Source organism: Neodiprion lecontei, chromosome 2, assembly GCF_021901455.1.
Source record: "Neodiprion lecontei isolate iyNeoLeco1 chromosome 2, iyNeoLeco1.1, whole genome shotgun sequence".
NCBI classification, from domain to species: Eukaryota; Metazoa; Arthropoda; class Insecta; order Hymenoptera; family Diprionidae; genus Neodiprion; species Neodiprion lecontei.
Window position 1 is genome coordinate 41,133,309 of NC_060261.1, and position 18,525 is coordinate 41,151,833.

At 39.5% G+C, this 18,525-nt stretch overlaps 1 protein-coding gene across 3 annotated transcripts in view; it reads left to right on the forward strand.

The window, feature by feature from the left end:
- The first annotated feature begins 4,330 nt into the window (after positions 1–4,330).
- The window catches only part of LOC107220391 (receptor-type guanylate cyclase Gyc76C), a 57,318-nt gene continuing 43,123 nt past the window's right edge, over positions 4,331–18,525 (forward strand). The window contains exons 1-3 of one of the 3 annotated variants that reach the window (XM_046730128.1): positions 4,331–4,528; positions 5,164–5,410; positions 13,714–13,837. The gene's annotated coding sequence lies outside the window, so the exon portion shown is untranslated. The remainder of the gene's footprint in view (positions 4,529–5,163; positions 5,411–13,713; positions 13,838–18,525) is intronic. The other 2 variants (XM_015658963.2, XM_046730129.1) reach the window with 2 other exon arrangements.

Here is an 18,525-nt window from a genome sequence, read left to right on the forward strand (position 1 = left end):
GGGAGAAAAAGACGTGGAAAAACGCGGCATCGGCGACCGACGTGAATCGGTATTGCAGCATCGCGGGTAAGTCGCCTGTTATAAGTTTCCCAGTGTGTTAGAAAAGCTGTGCTTTTTTAGAGAAGAAGACAAAAGAAGCCTAAGATTTCGACAGCTGACCCTGACCTTTTTACAAAATGTCGAGATTTATGCGCCTGTGGTATGAGTGAATTCCTTAATAGCAGTATTCCTTAAAATCACTCACTTTATTCACTCGAACATTTATTCCTGATGCAGTATCACAGATAAGTAATAAGTATGTCGTAGAAATCAAACCACTCGATTCGTACTTCGAAACTTCCAGTTTCTTACCTATTTGCAAATAAACAATTTCATCCCTAAGTATTCTGACTATAAAATTCCTGAAAAGTGTGCGGATTAGGATTTTTTCATTTGACATCGAAGAAAAGAGGCACAAATCGTTGCATTCCCCTCTTTTATTCATCCTCTCAGTGATACCAATACACGTACCTGTACATGTTTCGAAATTTGGCGATCACCGGGAGGGATGAAAAGCTGAAAGGTCGACAGCGTGAAGAAAGCGAAACGAGAGCCGAGAACAATATGTACGGAATGAAATAACGTAAAGCGAAAGTAATTATCGCCCTTATCATTATCGGAATTTTTTATCGCGGCTTTATCTTCGTCGACCGGGGTGTTGCGGGATTAACGGGCAAAAGAGCGAGAGAAATAGAGAGAGAGAGAGAGAGAGGGGGAGAAGAAGAAGAATCCGGATAAACAGCGTCGAATTAACGTTAATAACAATTGTATCTGCGTACATGCGCCGATACGACGACTAGCCTCGACTTTGCAGCACTTCTGAAAGGCGATGAATAATTTTTATTTATCGACGGTGAAAAGCCACGTCCGCGTAGCGCCGTTCGTATCGTCGTCAATAAATGAACATTGATATTTAAATAGGCGGACAGTAAATTAATCCAGCTGTAAATAGCAAGCCTTAAAATATATTCTCTGTCTACTGATTTCGAATTGACCTGTCACGGAATGCAAAAAATGCATGCAATTTTGCAAACGATTTTTGCACTTTCTTTTCCTCGTTAATTCATTCGCGTAGATGTGTGATGATTCCAGTTTTGAGTGGTGAAACAGTAACCGTTGCACAAACACTTGACCATTCGTCTCGGCGCTATACGTCGAAACTTTGTTTTTTATAATAATCACTTGTACTTTAGCACGATTCAAATTAATTATCTAGGTTTTATTTCAACGAATATCCTGAAAGTGGTAAAACTGTTATCTCAATGTTGCCACACGTCGTCGCATGTGTTATACGATGGTTAAAAAGTTGACTCCTCAATGCTCGCTAATATTAGCTGCGAATAAAAACTTTTTCATTCCATCAATAGCTTCTTTTTTTTTCTCTCTTTTACGAAGCGATAGGTATTTTTGGACATACGGGACAAGTTTCGTAATCCATATAACCTGTTATGCCCGTGAACAGTTTTACGTAAGGTTCTCGCCAAATTGATCAATCAGCTACACATGTTTTTCGTTAATGCTAAACTATGGATCAGATTTTGGAAAATAATGTCGTCAGTCATTTAAGACAGTTCAACAAGATAAAACTTTATTTTCAATCGATACAGAGCATTTATTTCTTCATCCGAAGTGAACCAACCTTTGGTATTCGTATTAAACATAAGATTTATGCAACATTTTTCTGAATTCATACAGTTTTCCCGCAGTGCCATGGTCATTTTTTTCTCATTTAGGTTTTTTTTTTGTTTTATTCTCTCCGTGCGGACAAATTTGTTTAGCTGGATGATGGGTGGTAATGGACAGGTGTGGTGGTTTCCTCGATGTGTGATTATCGTTAGGTTATAATAGGCGCAGCTAAGTGCCACTAGTACCAGTCGAACCACACAGATACAGGTGATCGTTAGGAAGTTATCGAACGACTGCAACGGTGATTATAGGCTATACATACCTACACGTACTTTATCTGCTAATGCGTTTCCTTGTCTGGACGCATGAAGCTTCGGAGACGTGTCGTCGCTATTTTAATACAGCCGACATAACGGCCTTCACGGGATACCGAAAACGAAGAGAAAAAACTAGAACAAGACTAGAATATCGCCCAAGCCTTCATCCTCGTTAATTCGTTTCGTTTTAACGCTTTTACATGAATTATTTTCAATCAATAGAACGTCTTCATCTCCTCCTTTATCGGCTCATGTCACGGTCTCCACACCTTTGTGCATCCACTTATTGTACCATATTCCGTACAAGAGAGAAGCAGAAGGAACAAACTGTTTGAACAGTTCTGTATCGACGAGCTGGTCGTATGATTCTCCGATATACTGGAAGTGCTTGGAAAATGTAAGTCGATGGTGAAAATAAGGGAGGATTTGGGTACGCGACGAGGATCTTGGATGGATCAAGTCGGTGACACGGTGGTGAGATGAACGCGACACTGTTTGTGGTTACTATTTGCGAAATAAAACTTGAGATGCCTGCACAGAAATTTTTTTCTGAAGTTTCAATTTATCGTACGGTTAAAAGAAACATCAGATCTGCGAAAGCTTTCACAACTTTATTCGACAGGGCGATGCTACGCGGGAAAAAAAAATCTACTTGAAAATTTGCCCGAATCGGTTTTTGTAAATCGTTAGGTTGTGATTTGTAATATCTAGTTCGTTACACCTTTTCAAAAGTGTGAAAATGTCGCCGCGTCTACGTTTGTAACCGAGGTGAGGTACGGTCGTAAATCGTACGGGATCTTGAACATGCCCTGCAAACACAGCTAAGACTGGTTGATTCAAGTACAAACATATGTTCGCCTGCTTTTATTCCACTATTAGCGTCATTTCAAATTCCTCAACGCTACAGAAGCTCGCTACTTCCTAAAACTCTGCTCGAACCAGTTAAACAGTCTGGTTCAAAAAATCGGTAAAAATCGATCGAAAGGCGGCGCAATTGTGATTGAAATTGAATTGATCTTAATTGAGGCAATTGATTCCAGATTATTTGTTTTTGGATTTGACGCAGCTGAAAACTGATCGATGCGAAGCTCAATCGATAATGCAAGAGTAAAAGATCGACGGTCAAATCCGATCCGGATGTAGAATTATACTATTTGATTGTACAATATACACTCTTCATCGACCGCTAATTGTTAGGCTATTCGGAATTCAGGTGCCCTTGTAATAGTTTCCGGGGATTTTTGTCGCCGTTTACGAGTGCAAATATGGAAACACAACGAGGCGATTCCAGCTGATTCCGGTGACGAAGCTCGGTCGTTGATCGCGAATTATTATCCTCGTACAACTGTGCATCATCCCTCGACGAATGACTGTCCTAACAATAAGGAATCGTAGGACTAGTCAAAGGTTCTCGCGAATATATACGTGCGTTCGCGGGTATTAGAACTGCGGAATGAAGCAGCGTCGTACGGATGACGCGGCCGGATATCCGGCTCGCGGAGTGCGTTGTATAATATTTTTACCCGATCGCGTATGTTCAAGAGAAATCGCTCGTGGTTCCGACCGACGCAAAATACACATTCGTTTGGAAATTTTTACGCGACACATTTCGAGCCTCTCGATTATACATTCGTACAGGTCGGGAGAGAATATCGCGACGGTTCGCAACCTAACCTAGTTTGGTGATTAAAAACGGGTAAATGGTGTGGAAATGAGGGTCCGAAAAACCGGTGCAAGCCAGTACGCCGATAGTTTGGTACATTGAATCGATTGCGTGTAAAAAATGTGAAAAAAACGGAGGTTTAAAATTAAATACGGCGAATCGGGCATGGCGTATTTTCTGCTGTCGCTGGATGGCGGCGTAGATTATGCCGACCCATCATCCCCCGGGTAAAATCATTTTCGATAGGAGATACGCCCGCGGTGTGTCGAAGATAAAAAGAATACATAGAGTGTTTACCGCGACGTCGAGGGTAACACGGGGATAGAATACCTATTACCTAACTTCTTGAAAAGTTTCGTCGCCACTCCAGGGTGGTGCGGGATATCGCGGCACCTCGTAGGAAAAACGCTCCCCGCGTTCCTCGCCTTGCGCGCAGATGTTTGTGTAAATATTTACACAGCAGTAAGATGCGGTCTTACGTGTGAGCGTGTACGTATCTCGCATCCAAGCTAAAGAACGCGAAAGAAAATACAGCCGGCACGGAGCAGCCACCGTATCGTCGCGTCGTCAAGTGTTCGCCGGGCGTCTAGAAAGTGGCGGGACAAGTTGAGAGCGGGAGCCGCGTGTGCTGCCAACTTGCAGCGAAGCCGCGCACTCTCGGTATTGAAATCATGTGTTTCTTCAGTATGCTGCGGCCTCTGGTCACAGGCGGTTGCGAGCGCTTTAATAGTCAGGCTCTGCTCGTCGAGCCCGCCGGTTTACGCACGCATTTTCCCCGGTTATTCGTCGGTGACTGTGTTAAAAAGGAGACAGGTTGCCACAGCCGGTTATAGTTTCCTTGCCTACTTACACACGCGTAGAAATCACCGACGGTGTTCTCACGGTGACACATATAAATATATATACATATATATATACACACACACACACACACATATATATATATATATATATATATATATGTATATATATAACGAAAACACCGCATCAGTTCCGTCCCGTCCCATCACATCCCCCTCCGACCCCCTCTGCCCCTCCCTTGCCATCGTATACGGTACGATACGTACCGTGTGTGCCGCGTTAACTGCAAAGTGAAGAAGTGTCTTTCTATTTACTCCGAATCGAGCGCGTCTCTTCTCTCCTCCTCTCCTTCTCCTTTCTCCCATCTCTCGTCCCCTCTCCTAGCGTGACTCACTCGGCCCGCACGCTTCGCTTCGTCTTCTTCGCTCTTCGCGATGTAACGCCGAAGAGTGTCTCTTTCTGGTTTAATATTGTTTATTTATTTTACGTTGCTTCTGTTTCTCTACCCAGTCGAACAGTTCGGCATCTTTGTTCCGTTGAGATTGTGAGAAGTGCGCGCCTGTACCCCCGACATTATATTCTCTCTCTTTATCTCTCTTCGTCTCGCGAAGTTTTGTACAACACACCGACAACAATACACGATCGTCGATACGGAACTTGTATAAAATACGTGTTTCACCGATGTGAGTGCGTGCCTTTTTTTTTTTTTTAATACAGATGATTCTCAAAAGAGTAATTAAATAATAATAGAAACGAAAGAGGGAAGAGGAAAATATCGATAAAAACCTTATACATAATAATAAGAATAGTAAATAATAATAAGAATGTGGTAATTACCGAGAGTGGATAATAAAGATTGCCATGCTGGATGCAACCCCGTGCTGTTCCAGGTAAACGAGACTGTCTTGTAAACGATCTCGTCGTCTCTCGAGTATTTACACGAATATTCGTCGTTGTCCGGTAGGTACGCATAACAAGTAAAAGATCATCGATTCATCGCTTTTCTCTTTTTAAATTTTTCTCTCTACGCACCTTCTTCCATATTCACAATCAATGTCGGCATCTCTCTCTCTCTCTCTCTCTCTATGTCTCTAATTTTTATCCTCAACAATTTTTTATAATTTCAAAAGAGCGGCCGACGCTCGCTACTTATCGAAATTAAAACGACGACGATTGTAAGTAATTAGCGTAAGCAGCAGCTCTGACAGCGTGTTGTTCGTTACTCGGCGTGACTCGCCCCTCTTGGTACAGAGGTGATGTATTTATAGAACGTGTAAACAATACTGAGTACTGCCCCCGAGCAGTAATGTAATTTCTCATCGCTGGATGGACGTCTTTTGAAGGGGTGCGTTGAAGGGGTCGATTTCGAACTTGACGTACACATCTCCGATAATATCCAAGTCCGCGTATCCGAAACGCAAAAAAGGGCTGAGCAGCCCCGTTCTAACTTCAATTCCGAACAAAAACACTCCGATGTACGTTTTCGTTTGAAGCAGAAATGAAGAAATTGCATGTCGAAGTTAGTAACGTTACCGTATCGATTCATCTTGAGGAAGAATTACAATTGTCCGAAGTTTAGGATATCGTAATAAAAGAAGACACGCTCAGATTTTGAAATCCAAGCTTCTTCCAATGGATTGAAAATGGGAAAACAGTCATTGTCTTTTCAACGTCTTGTTGCGATATCGTTATCAACTTCAACCTCGTCTGCTGTTGCGATTTTCTTACACGTTATTACTTATTTTATTACGTCGACGTCGAAATCGACCGCGACATCCCCTTAAAAACTAACGGAAAAGCAAGATGAACCTCCCCCCTAGAGGTGAGAGAGAGAGAGGAACGACGAAAGAAAGGTGGAAAAAGCCTCCTCGACTTTTACTTATTGTTAGATTATACCTCGGCTATATTTCGAACCAAGAGGACTCGTGCTGCATTCGATGTAATACGCGTACCACTTATACGTGTAGTGTAAGCATGTATATATATATATATATATGTATATATATTTACATGTTACGCTGCCTGATCGCTGCTTCTAAGTATACCGGGTGTCCCGTCGCGATATGTAATTGACTCGAAAAATCGCTGTTAATTAAAAAACAAGATTAACCATAAGAAGTATATAGTTCAGTGTAGTATATACGTGTAATCTGTATAACGAGGATAAAGTTTACTTTTACTTGACAGGCAACGTGACTCGTTTCTATTTTTTCACCATACGCTCCTTACGCTCACGTTTTTTACCGCTATTGGATACGTTTGAATTCGACCCAAGATTCGCTCTTATCTGGTTATCTTATATCCGACGAAATCTGAATTGTTCGTGAAATTTTTCGCGAGACTTGATGTACGGTGAAGATTTGAGAAGCTATTAGAGTTTTTCTCTCTCTCTCATTTCGACACTTTTATTCTCAATTTTTATCTTACTCCGGTATGATTAATAGTTTACGACGAATGCCGTTCTCTCTTATCGCCCCGAATCGTAGGCGAAGATTTTTACTATCTTTGACACAGCTTCACGCTATCTACGAAACATTCAATCAAATCCTATACCTGATTACTTGTTTACGTGCTGAAATTTTCGCTATATATAAATTCAGATGAATTTTATGCCTCTCAGTTTCGCCAACGATAAATCGAAGCAAAATTTGTGTAACTGTCGAATCATCGGTCAATTTCCTCGATGATGATTTCTGTTCGTGAAAAAGTCTGGAACGACAAATATTCAAACATGTATATTCATTGTATCGTGATGAATTCCGAAAATTCAGCATCTTAAAAGTCATGCTCAAGTTGCGCAAATTAGCGTTTCCCCTTTTGTAGTTTCTCATCATCTTCGCGAATTGCGAGTACCAAAATTTTGCAAAAATTGTCTATCCAAACTGCAGAGCGACTAAAAAATCTTTCTAATATACTTTAACGTGATTTTTTCACCACCCTGTAATGCTCGCTTATACACACCGTGCTTGGGACGCGTTATCGTTGAACCACAAGTTTTTCCGTCTCGGAAATATTCGGTTTGTCGAGATTCTCCGTACGTATAACGCAGGATGCATCTTAATTAAGCTGCGGTGTGTTGTACGCAACTAGATAATGAGAGACCGAAGTTAGTAACGTTAATGTAATGATTCGTGTTTCGGAAAAGTGGTTATTTTATAATTTTAAGAAGCTCTGAAATGCAGAAAATTATAATCAGGCAAAAGTAATTCGTATTTGCAGAACTTGGCAACTTCTAAATCAGTAGAAAATTGCAAAATAGTGTTTTTTATCCCACCAACGTTTCGTTACGCTAACGTTACCAACTTCAGCCTCATCCTGGATATTATATAGTCATCATCGTTATCGGCTAGTCACGAATTCGGCCCGCGTCTGTCGATCATCGATAATAATATCGTACCGTGGGAAAAACTTTTCACGCAATTTACCCTGCAGGATAGATCCGAGCGGTCCGCAGCAGCAAGAAAAAGAGAAGCGTCGAAGAGGTCAAACGACCTTTTTCTACGTCGTCCTCGCGATCATGCGTCAGACGTATCGGCGTTACGCGATAAATTAAATACCAAACGAAAGACGGACTGATCGCGAAAGAAACTCTCGTGGAAAGGTTAACGAGCTATCGTTTCGCGAAATCTAATAATCTTTGACAATGTTCAACTATGTAAAAAGTCAACGGAAAAATGTGAAATTACACAAAGTCGGACTTTAGTCGTCGATGGTTGAATCGCGTGAACTTGTAGAGGAAACGATATTAAAACGGAGAGATAGGAATTTTCGTGCAAAGGTGTCACAGCTGCGATTATCGTCGTCCGTCCTCGTTCCTCGTCTCGAAAAGTCGGTCTGCCGAAATCGCTAATTAGAAAATATCGGCAAGCGTATTCCGCAGGTATCTCTGCGAGCAAAGAAGGGATCAACAAGTGAGATTTTCGGAGTCGCGGTGGAGAAGCACAAGATCGACGGCAGGCATGCACCGCGTTCCTTCGGCGCCATTGCGTGTCCGCGTTGCATGGGCGAGGATCGTCCGGATCGTCGTAGACACGCGGAGCGAAGCCGAAGGGAAAGACGCGGGGCCAAAGTGCTGCCAGCATGTCTGCGAAGAGCGGAGCCGAGTCGAGTCGAGCCGAGGAAACAGCTTCGGACCGAACCGAACCGAACCGAACCGAACCTACCGGTCCCACTGCTGCCTGCCATGCCGCCTTTTGCCGCTCCTACAGAGTCCCAACAGACGCACACTCGCAGCTCCCTTTTCCGCTCCTTTCCTCTCCTCTCTCTGTGTCGCATGGCGGGTTTCACGAGACAGAGACAGAGAGAGAGAGAGAAATAAATCCACGCCGCATCTCGGCGTGCGTATAAATACTCGATGGAGGATGACGGGGGTGAAGGGGGGGGATCAGCTCGTCTATGAAGAAGAGACCACGCGGAGAAATATTTTTATTTACAGCTAGTATAGTATACGATTCCACTTCCGCCGGCGATCGTCTTACTTTTACGTTTTATTCTTCATCTTCTTCTTCTTCTTCTTCTTTAAGTGCCTTTTTGTTCGTTGTTTGTTTTTAATTCTTCAACCGTGTAGGTACTATACGGCCTTGTACTATACATTCAGGGCGTCTACTGTTCCTTAAATATCCTCAAATCCTGGAAAAGTCTTGGAATAATTCGATTTATTTTGGAAAAGTTGACGCAGTAAATTTTTTGTTAAATAAACAATGACGTTTTTAGCAGACGACGGATCATGCAGTCCTTAGCGATTCATTCGGTATTTGAACTGCTCGAATAAAAGAAATTTTCATTCAACACCTAACCAACTTATCTTTAACTACTTTCAATCGGTTATCCCGGAAACTCCTGGATAGTCCTGGAATTTAGAAATTCTCGATTCCAATATACACCCTGTATATTATAACATACTTATATGAATCACAATATTTGTACACTGTATTCAACAACCATGTTACTATAGTCGACAGTCGCCCGCTGCATGTTAAGTTGCACTTTGCACTCTCGAACTGCAATCGCGATAGTGCAATTTCTTCTCGCAACCGTTTTTTTTTTTTCTTTTGAACAAGTCGTCGATATTCTGACTCCGTAATTCTCTATTATTATCCTTATTGTTTACTGTTTGAGTTTTCTTTCGTTTTTCCAGATTCTTGTCAATTTACTTTTTTTTTCCCCCATGTATGCGCCGATTTTAACCACACCTATATTATTGTTCCTGCTGTGCTTATGTCACGCGTGACGGTAATGTTAATAATGTACACGTAGGCATGCAGTAGTACATATTATAGATGACACGGCAATGTGGCCACGTGGTAAACGACTCCGTGACCTAATCGATTCGTAAATACGTACGTGTGACGATAACGAATCACGAGCTAAAGTCAAGTTACCTACAATAATTGACTATCGCTCGACAAGCAGCTGACTTTGGTTCTTACCTTTTTTTTCCTTTTCTCATTCTCGTCTTCTACCGCAGTACAGCACATATAGAAGAAACACGAGGCTGAAGTTAGCAACTTTGTCGTAACAAAAAACATCAGGTAAATAAATAATTATATTGCGGACATTAGCAAAGGTGCAAAATAATGATTTTTCTTAAACAGCAACGTTGTTAATTTCATCCTTGTGAATAATCTCTATGTGCAGTTTTATTGCGCGTACTCTTTTTGTGGTTGTTAGTATCGGCACGTGATATGTTATCGTTTTTTCTATATTTAATTTTTTCCATTCACCGCATCTCCGTTCTTTTTATACGCGAGACGGTGAAATGATAAACGACGTCGTCCTTAGCCGCGAAATACGGGAATTCGGTCAAACGTGAGCAATCTTTTTACGGTCGTCGCCGATGCGAGGATATCGCGGTATTTTAATCGTGAAAACCGGATGTTGCCTCGGGAATTAAAAGAGGAGAAAAAAATATTCACTCACAATTATATACTCTGCAGATTTTTATCATTCATTCATTAACAGTTTTTAACGTTTATTGATGCAAATCCCACACGTCACTACTCGCTTATCTTATTGAATTACATCGTGCCTTGCAAAAGCGGTTTAGCAAAATTTACTCTTATTTCCGTGCACGTATTTGAAGTATATTCAAATTCTACCGAAAATATGTTAGATTTTAATCAAAAAGAACGCTGACCGACAGGGATTTAATAATCAATTGCTTCTGACCATATTTTAAATCGCTGCAGATTAGATTTCAGTTGTTTGAGAATTTCCATATTGAACATAGTTGTTTTAAATACACGTGTATTCATATCATACTTGATAGAGATCAAAATTATTCTTAACTACATAAATTTATACAACTTATTGTATATACAAATTCCATCGATTACATGTGGGTGAATTTTTTTAATAAGCCATTTCCAGAGGTATTTGCTTATGTAAATCGTAGATAAAACTGATTTTAATCTAAAGTGTATGAAGTTTGTTTAATGTATAATCGGTATAGTTACGGAACCTGAATAATTCGTGTATAATAAGACACGCGTGGAGTTGGAGCAAATCTTTCATCTTCACCTCTGCTGCAATATTTCAATAAATTTTATTTAGGTACGGCATACAACCGCCGCAGCATTAATCCTCGCGATTTTACACGTATATTATTTATACGCGTTTAGAAATTCTGCGCTGATCCGTTTGCTTTTCTTTTCTTTCTTGATCCCAAATATTATCAATGCCTCCTGAATTCCGAATAGCCAGATAAATAAATCGATTTCGCTACGAGCGGCTTCTTTTACAAAATTTCTTCTAGCATTGTATTTCTTACAATGCCGCTGTGAACTGGCTCGAGATTTATCATCCGACATGTTTGTAATAAATTATCAGGTATATATGATATGTCTTCGTAGGTGTTGAAGTACATTAACGCAATTTTTTCTTCACTCGACTTTCTTACACGTTTTATTTCCGGCTTTCGCATTATCGGCGAAAAATTTACCGAACAGATGAAATTGGCCGCACTTAATTGCGAAGGATTAACCGTAGAGGTTTTTTTGTTTCGAATGTAAAAATTTATACCGAAGAATAAAACGTGTGAACTCTGTACACGTGGTACTAATACATGCTGCAAGAATGAAATATTGTGTTCTTTGAATTCTCGAGAACGACACGTGCTCAAATATTGATCGATCGAAGCAGAAGTTTACGCCGTTTCCCGAATCGCTTTAAATTACTCAATTTTGCAAAAAAACGATTTTCAGACAAAAAAGACGCGTGTGCCTTGAAAATATTCGAAAAGCCGTTAACACCAAATAATCCGCCTGTAAGTCGAACGCGAAAAAGAGAGAGACTCGTAAGTAATAAGAAATCGCAAATCGCTGAGGCTTATTTTAAGCAATGAACAATAAACATTGCGTTAGATTGTTCAATTTATTATATATCGTGGAACGAACCCGGGCTTTTACTCTCTTTCTGTATATTTCTCCATGCACATTTTTTCTTTCTCTCATACATACGTATATATTCATTTCCAAATGTTTTATCGCACGTTACTTTTGAATTTTAGCTTACGTTTGAATCTCGCGGCGCCCGCCGACTCGACATCGTCAATTTAACCGAAATTCCTAGCTGCCGAATCGTTATATTATATGTACGCGAATTTTTACGGCCGATCGAATATAATTTTTTTTTTTTTTCTTTTGCTTTCCATTCCCTTTTTTCATACCCGCGGAGATGTTACAGGATTTTTACGACAGGTACACGGTGTGTAAAAATGTAGACGCAACTATTCTTAGTATTTATAAAATTCCCGTTAAAATTCTTCATTTTATTACATTTGCGAATGTTACGTGTGCGATCCGTCGGCGCCCCGTTATGCGTATATCTGTGGTAAACATCGCTCGTTCCGTGCTTAAGAATTTTTATTATTTAACCGGCGTATTTAACAGCTGTATAATATGTGCGTGTAAGTTGTTACATGACACTGAGAATGCAGATCGCGTTTACGAGTCCGGAACCACTTCAGACCGCTTCCTGCATCCGATTATTACTAACTGAATGTAATCTGGGTCGGAAGACATGTTTTTTCTTTATTTTCTTTTTTATTTGTACAAGCGAAGAAGAAAGTTGCGAACAAAATTCGAAGTAAGATTTATTTTTTTGCAAATCTGTCTAGGAGGAGGAAACGTTAGGAGAAATAAATTTCCCCACTCGTGCATGGAGTATTTAAATTCAAAATTGACGCGTGATCATTTTCTTTTCTAGTTCGATCAATTCAAAGTGAAATAATTATTGCTTCTTCTTCTTCTTTTTTTTATTTTTTTTTTCTTTTAATTTTTTATTCAGCGAAGCGATTATTTTTTCGTTTCACTTTTGTAGCTGTTACGAAAGAAATTAAAAGTAACGATGATTTTCAGAAGCTTCTTCAGCAATGGTGAAAAAACGTGCTTATACAATTGTTCAAAAATCATGGAAAACGAAGAAAATAACAAATAATGACGCGCTCCTCCAAAGACATATCTACATCTAATCGGATGATCGTATTATCGCATTATCGTAACACCACTTCCGTTTCAAGTTCAATCAAGATTGTTTATTGGTTCAGTGATCCGAGTCGTATTTATTAACTTGTATATTTGCACTCAAAATCAATAAACAAGCACTTGTACGACACTGCAGTGCCGATACTCAATCGACTATATTACAACAGCTATACATACGCACTGCAGGCACACACTTAAACCCAATAAAAATATACATGCCTATAATTCACTCCGTCTGTTATTCTTGACTGACTTTTTCATTCATTTTATTTTTCATCACCCCGAACCGAGACAATTGACCGTACGAGATCCGTGTAGTATAATTATACATACGCGCTACTTGCCGAATACTGACCACCCGAAAACGTTTTAAACGAATTACGATCGTCGCGGCGGAATCGACGAGTGAAAAATCTAGCCTCCCGGGGACGTAATCGAGGTTCAAATTTAATCAAACGACGATTCGATTCAACCCCGGGCTACTTAAGGGCATCGGCGACGTTACGCGTATCAATAAATCTGCCACGTGACGAGCGCTTTGTCAAGATTCCATTCGCATCGTTCGTTCGTCCATTATGCGAATGAAATTTTGTTGTACGCTAAACGAGGAGCGATTTTTCCGGCGTATCTGTGCCGGAGGAAAAAGTGGAGAGAAAACTTGGAATTTTTCACGTCCGTCTCTCTTCCCCCAAAAATTTTTTGCTCTCATCTGTGCTAGTTGTTTGTTTGTAAAAATTCGTCAGGCTATGAATCGTTGACGAGAATGTTTTTTTGATATTTTCAGGTGCCGGTTAGACGTTCGGGCTCCAGTTGGGAAGAAGAGTCCTTTTTGGCGACGATATGCTCGCAAAGTAGCACGCCAAGTTCGACATTCTTCCTGCTGAGGCTGTCCGCACCATGTTGTGCAGGTAAATTGAACAATTTTTCACCAATAAATTTCTCTCGTGCTTAGCCTTGTAATATGGTATAACGGATAAACGGTGTGAAATCAGTATTTATACGACAACTTTGTCGAAATGTTCTTCTACCGTCGGATAATGTTTACCGATCCTTATTACCACCGATCTGCATCACCTCGTACACACTGACACACGTATCGTTATTACGTGTATAACATCGCCTTACTTTACGGATAATATTTACCTATAATACACGGTTTTTACACGCCCGTGCAGCAGACGTAAAATTTCAAATTTTTTCCATTGCTTATCTCGCGTATTTGCTGATTTCATGTGCATCATACGACATGACTTGGTTTCTTATTGTTAGTTCAATATTACGTAGATCATGTCGAAAAACAAAGATAATACGATTAGGTATCGTTCAACTTGAATTTGTTTCTTCTCGTGTCATTTTTTCTAAGATTAAATTAAACTCCCCGAAGAATGAATTTACGTGTAAAAATATAGAAAAAATATATATAAAATAAAAATAAAAATAAAAAGGGGACCACAATGTCGAAGTGCTGGAGAACTGAAAATTTTTATATATAGAGTTTAAAACCATAAAGTCCCGTGAATTCTCGTAGACGGTCGAAATATCGAGAAGTGAAAAAATATGAAGTTCAGAACGTAGAATGCAAAAATTTAGAATCGTCAGAACTCGTTTAAAAAGTACAGAATCGTGTACAGATTCTAGATTTTACCGTTCTACGTTTTGACTTGTCTTGTCATACATTTTGTTTTTCTATACTTGGACTAATATATACATTTTGATGATTGTACGAATTGGATTTTCGCGTCTTTCGAAATTAAACATTTTTGTCCTTTGATCCGTCGGCCATTCTGACTTTTTACCCCCTCCTCGTAAATATGCCGCGCGTTTATTCTTTCGCGCGAACAATACATACATACATGTACGTATGCTTGTGCATTATACCCTCGCCCATATACGCGAGTATGTGTGTGTCGTCGGTCAGTGTAACCGCGTGCCGAACTGCGGCAGCGGCAGGAATGCAAATCGAAAAGTGCAGCAGCTGACGCGATCGTGTATATATGTATATTTTATTATATACGTGTACGTAACGTAGGTATATGTGTATACATGCATACATTTATAATATTATACCGGAGAGGCGGGCAAAGCTAGAGATACCGGACACCCGTCGTATTATTGCAATATACATACGTACGGAGAAACGTACGTGCCTTTGATTGTGAGTAGGATGTGAAGAGGTATGTATAAATGTATAAAACACACGGTGCCGTACGCAAATAGTCCAGGAGCCGGAGATGAAAAAAATAAAAATAAAGTAAGTTCGTAATACAATCTTCCGCGGAATTGATTTTTTTGTTTGAAAATGATTGGGGGTGTCTCTTGGACGTAAATTCAAGTTGCAGGGACCCGGGGGGGGGGGGGGGGGGGGGTTGAGCTTTATCCGCCATCTTTGAGAACACGTTTTATCAGACATCTCGCACACTGTGCATCGTACGATAAATATTCTGTCATTTTTATACGGCAATTTTTCCTGTACAGTGCACAGATTTTTATTCATAGCACGACAAACTTTTCCCCGACATGGTTATTCCTAAATGGTAGATATACAGTTAACGGTTGATGAAACAGTAAAAATGGCGAGTACGAAATTTGTCGAACATAAAATAAATGTATATATATAAGTATATATATAATTATATGTATCAGGTATCGCAAATATGCAGCGTGCTCTTTATCACTCGCCTCGGCTATTTTAATACGTACTTATCCTTATCGCGTATGCGGAGACGCATGTGCCCCGAGTATGGAGTATGCGGAGAGGAGAAGTCGATGCAACCATCAACCTCCGCCTCTATTAATATTATGCGATTTAGAACTGTGTAACATGTAGGTATAGGTATACGCACAAGCTTTTCAACGCAGGGTGTTGACTCCGATATTTATGTAATAATGCAACTCGCAAGCCTCGACGATTCGTTATTATTATACATTATTACATGCGTTTTATGCATCCTTTCTCATTCGCTTGTACACGCAGATACCTTCGATCTTTGCTCCGGATCAATTATTTGTTTAAAAGAATTTTCCATCCTTCTCTTTTCAAACATAAATACGATATTTTTTTGACCCGTTAATTTAAATTGCAGCGATGCAACGTATTTGCTCGGACAATAGAAAAACCTAGTATAATAATGTTTGACTTGACTGCTGGTGGGAATTATTTACATATTAGCCCTATATATGTATATGCGTATTATACATGGAGTTGCATTATAGTAGCTGGCTGTATATATATATAAAATAGACGGCACGTTTGTGTAATGCGTGTAGTACGTATCTATTTGCCAGATACATGATACGTATGCATATACATTACACATATGCGTATTACATATGGCTGAATTACCAAAGTGTGTCAATTGTCCACAAAGTTATCCAATTAACCTGCAGCAGTCGCCGTCGGATTAATTTCAATTACTGCATTACTAAATATATATATATATACATGTATATATATGGGTATACGTATGTATATGTAGGTACATTTATTCGTCGCGTTGGAGATTTTTCAACACTCTACGCGTACGCGTTTGAATGTTGATAATAAAGATGATAAAGAAAAATGACTGTTCTGTCCTACATACTGTATTCGGATCAGTGTCAATTTTTATTCTCCCTGTAATAACGTTCGGTATATATTGAATATTGTGAGATACGTTGAAAGACATACCTTGAAAATATGATATTACGTCTTGCGTATATATATATATAATGTTTGAAAATTCGCATTTAATATATTTTTCTTCTGTCGAATCCACGAAATTAAAAGCGATGACGTTTGTGACTAAAAAGACGTCACCGACGGTGATATAAGCCGATGATGATGATGATGATCGTGATGATGATGATGACAGTGTTACAGATGATTCATTACGTGCGAGCTGCGGATTTGAAAAAAAAAAAAAAAAAGAAAAAACGTAGCACCGTAACAAAACTAATGGCGATGAAAGGCGAGATTTAACACATAATCGATATATATCTTACCACATCGGACCGCGAAATATTTTACAATCTTACATTGCATGTATAATCCAACAGGGAAAACAAATTTCAAATGGTTTAACGAAGTGTAAAAGCACAGGAATACACACCGCGAGCTATATTCTCTACTCGTAAAGCGATTTGCGATCGAGGATTGATCGTCCTGGCAGGTATCCAAGAATATCATCGTATATGTGTAATAAACGTGTTCATGCCTCTCCGCTTATAATATCTCGGGATAATTTTGACGCCGGTATACTTCCTTGTATACCAATCTTGGGTCTCTGCCGTTCTCTTAGAGCCAAGCTTATGCCGGTTTATTATATCCTAAGGTTTATACGTACTTAAATTTTATTGGGCGAAAACTTTGAAACCGTGCACCGATCTCTTCAAAATTTATCATGCAACGGCGATGTGATCGAATTAGACAAAGAAATATAAAAGGTTAGAGGAAAAAGTTACGTAAAGCAAAATTGCACGGAAACATTTTTCCGTGATTATTTTTTCTTTCGACAAAATGCGTATTGTGTCTTCATTTTTTCAATTCAATCATTTGGGTTCTGCAGTTTTTTTTTTTTGGCAAAATTCAAGACCGTCGTTATAGTACGAACAGTTATTACGTCATTTATGAAATTCAGATTTTTGATTACTATCATGCTCTGCGAAGGATCGCGATTATTTATCTTCTTTTCTCTTCTTCGAGATACATGCATGTGGGTGCTAAAAATTGTACCGTGTTAAATAATGAGCAATAATTGTATTGAAATTTCGCCATGGTGGGGGAAAAAAGAAAAAAGAAAAAAAAAACAAGGAGAACAAATTTACTTTTCACGCATGAATCGTCTTATAAAATTTCCTCCTATGTTATACGGTATTTATACGCGTATGACATAAATATACCCATGCATATGGCTATGTGTGTTAAGTGTACGCGCATGCGGTGCCATGCTGTGCAGTTTGGACTCTGATATCAACGTACAATTTCAGTATATTATATCAAAGTTTAAGCTGCAGCTGGGATGACGAGGTACTGGTAACACGGCGCTGACAATAAAGTCAATCTGTTCACGTTTACCAGCCACACACAATATTGCTCACGTGAAACTTACGCGAAAACGTCGATATTATACAATAATCGTAATAACAATAACAATAACAATAAAGTATCCACTTTGTTTCACGCAATAGTATTAGTTAACGAAATTTCGCAACATCTGTCATGATTCGTCATAATTATCATCATCGATGTTTCGTACATGCTTGGCTGAAATTATTATAATATACATCCGCAAAATTTTCGGCGATTATAAATGGCAAATTTTTTCGCGATTCATCGAATCTTCTGTATGTTATTGTATAAATAAGTTTGGGATATTCACGATCGGTTATTTTTATTCACATTGGCTACGCACCTGAGCTTTTACTTGCAATTTGTTTGATAATTTAATGACGCCATGATGGCGCGTCGTCAATCGGACGACTGAGTTTCAGGCTTTTATCAACCAGCGGATGTACATTTATTCGGACAGCGGATTGTACGTGCATATAATCGTCGCAAAGATTATTTTACGTAAATAGTACGGTGATTATTTAAAAATAGACTTCCAGGCAGTTGAGA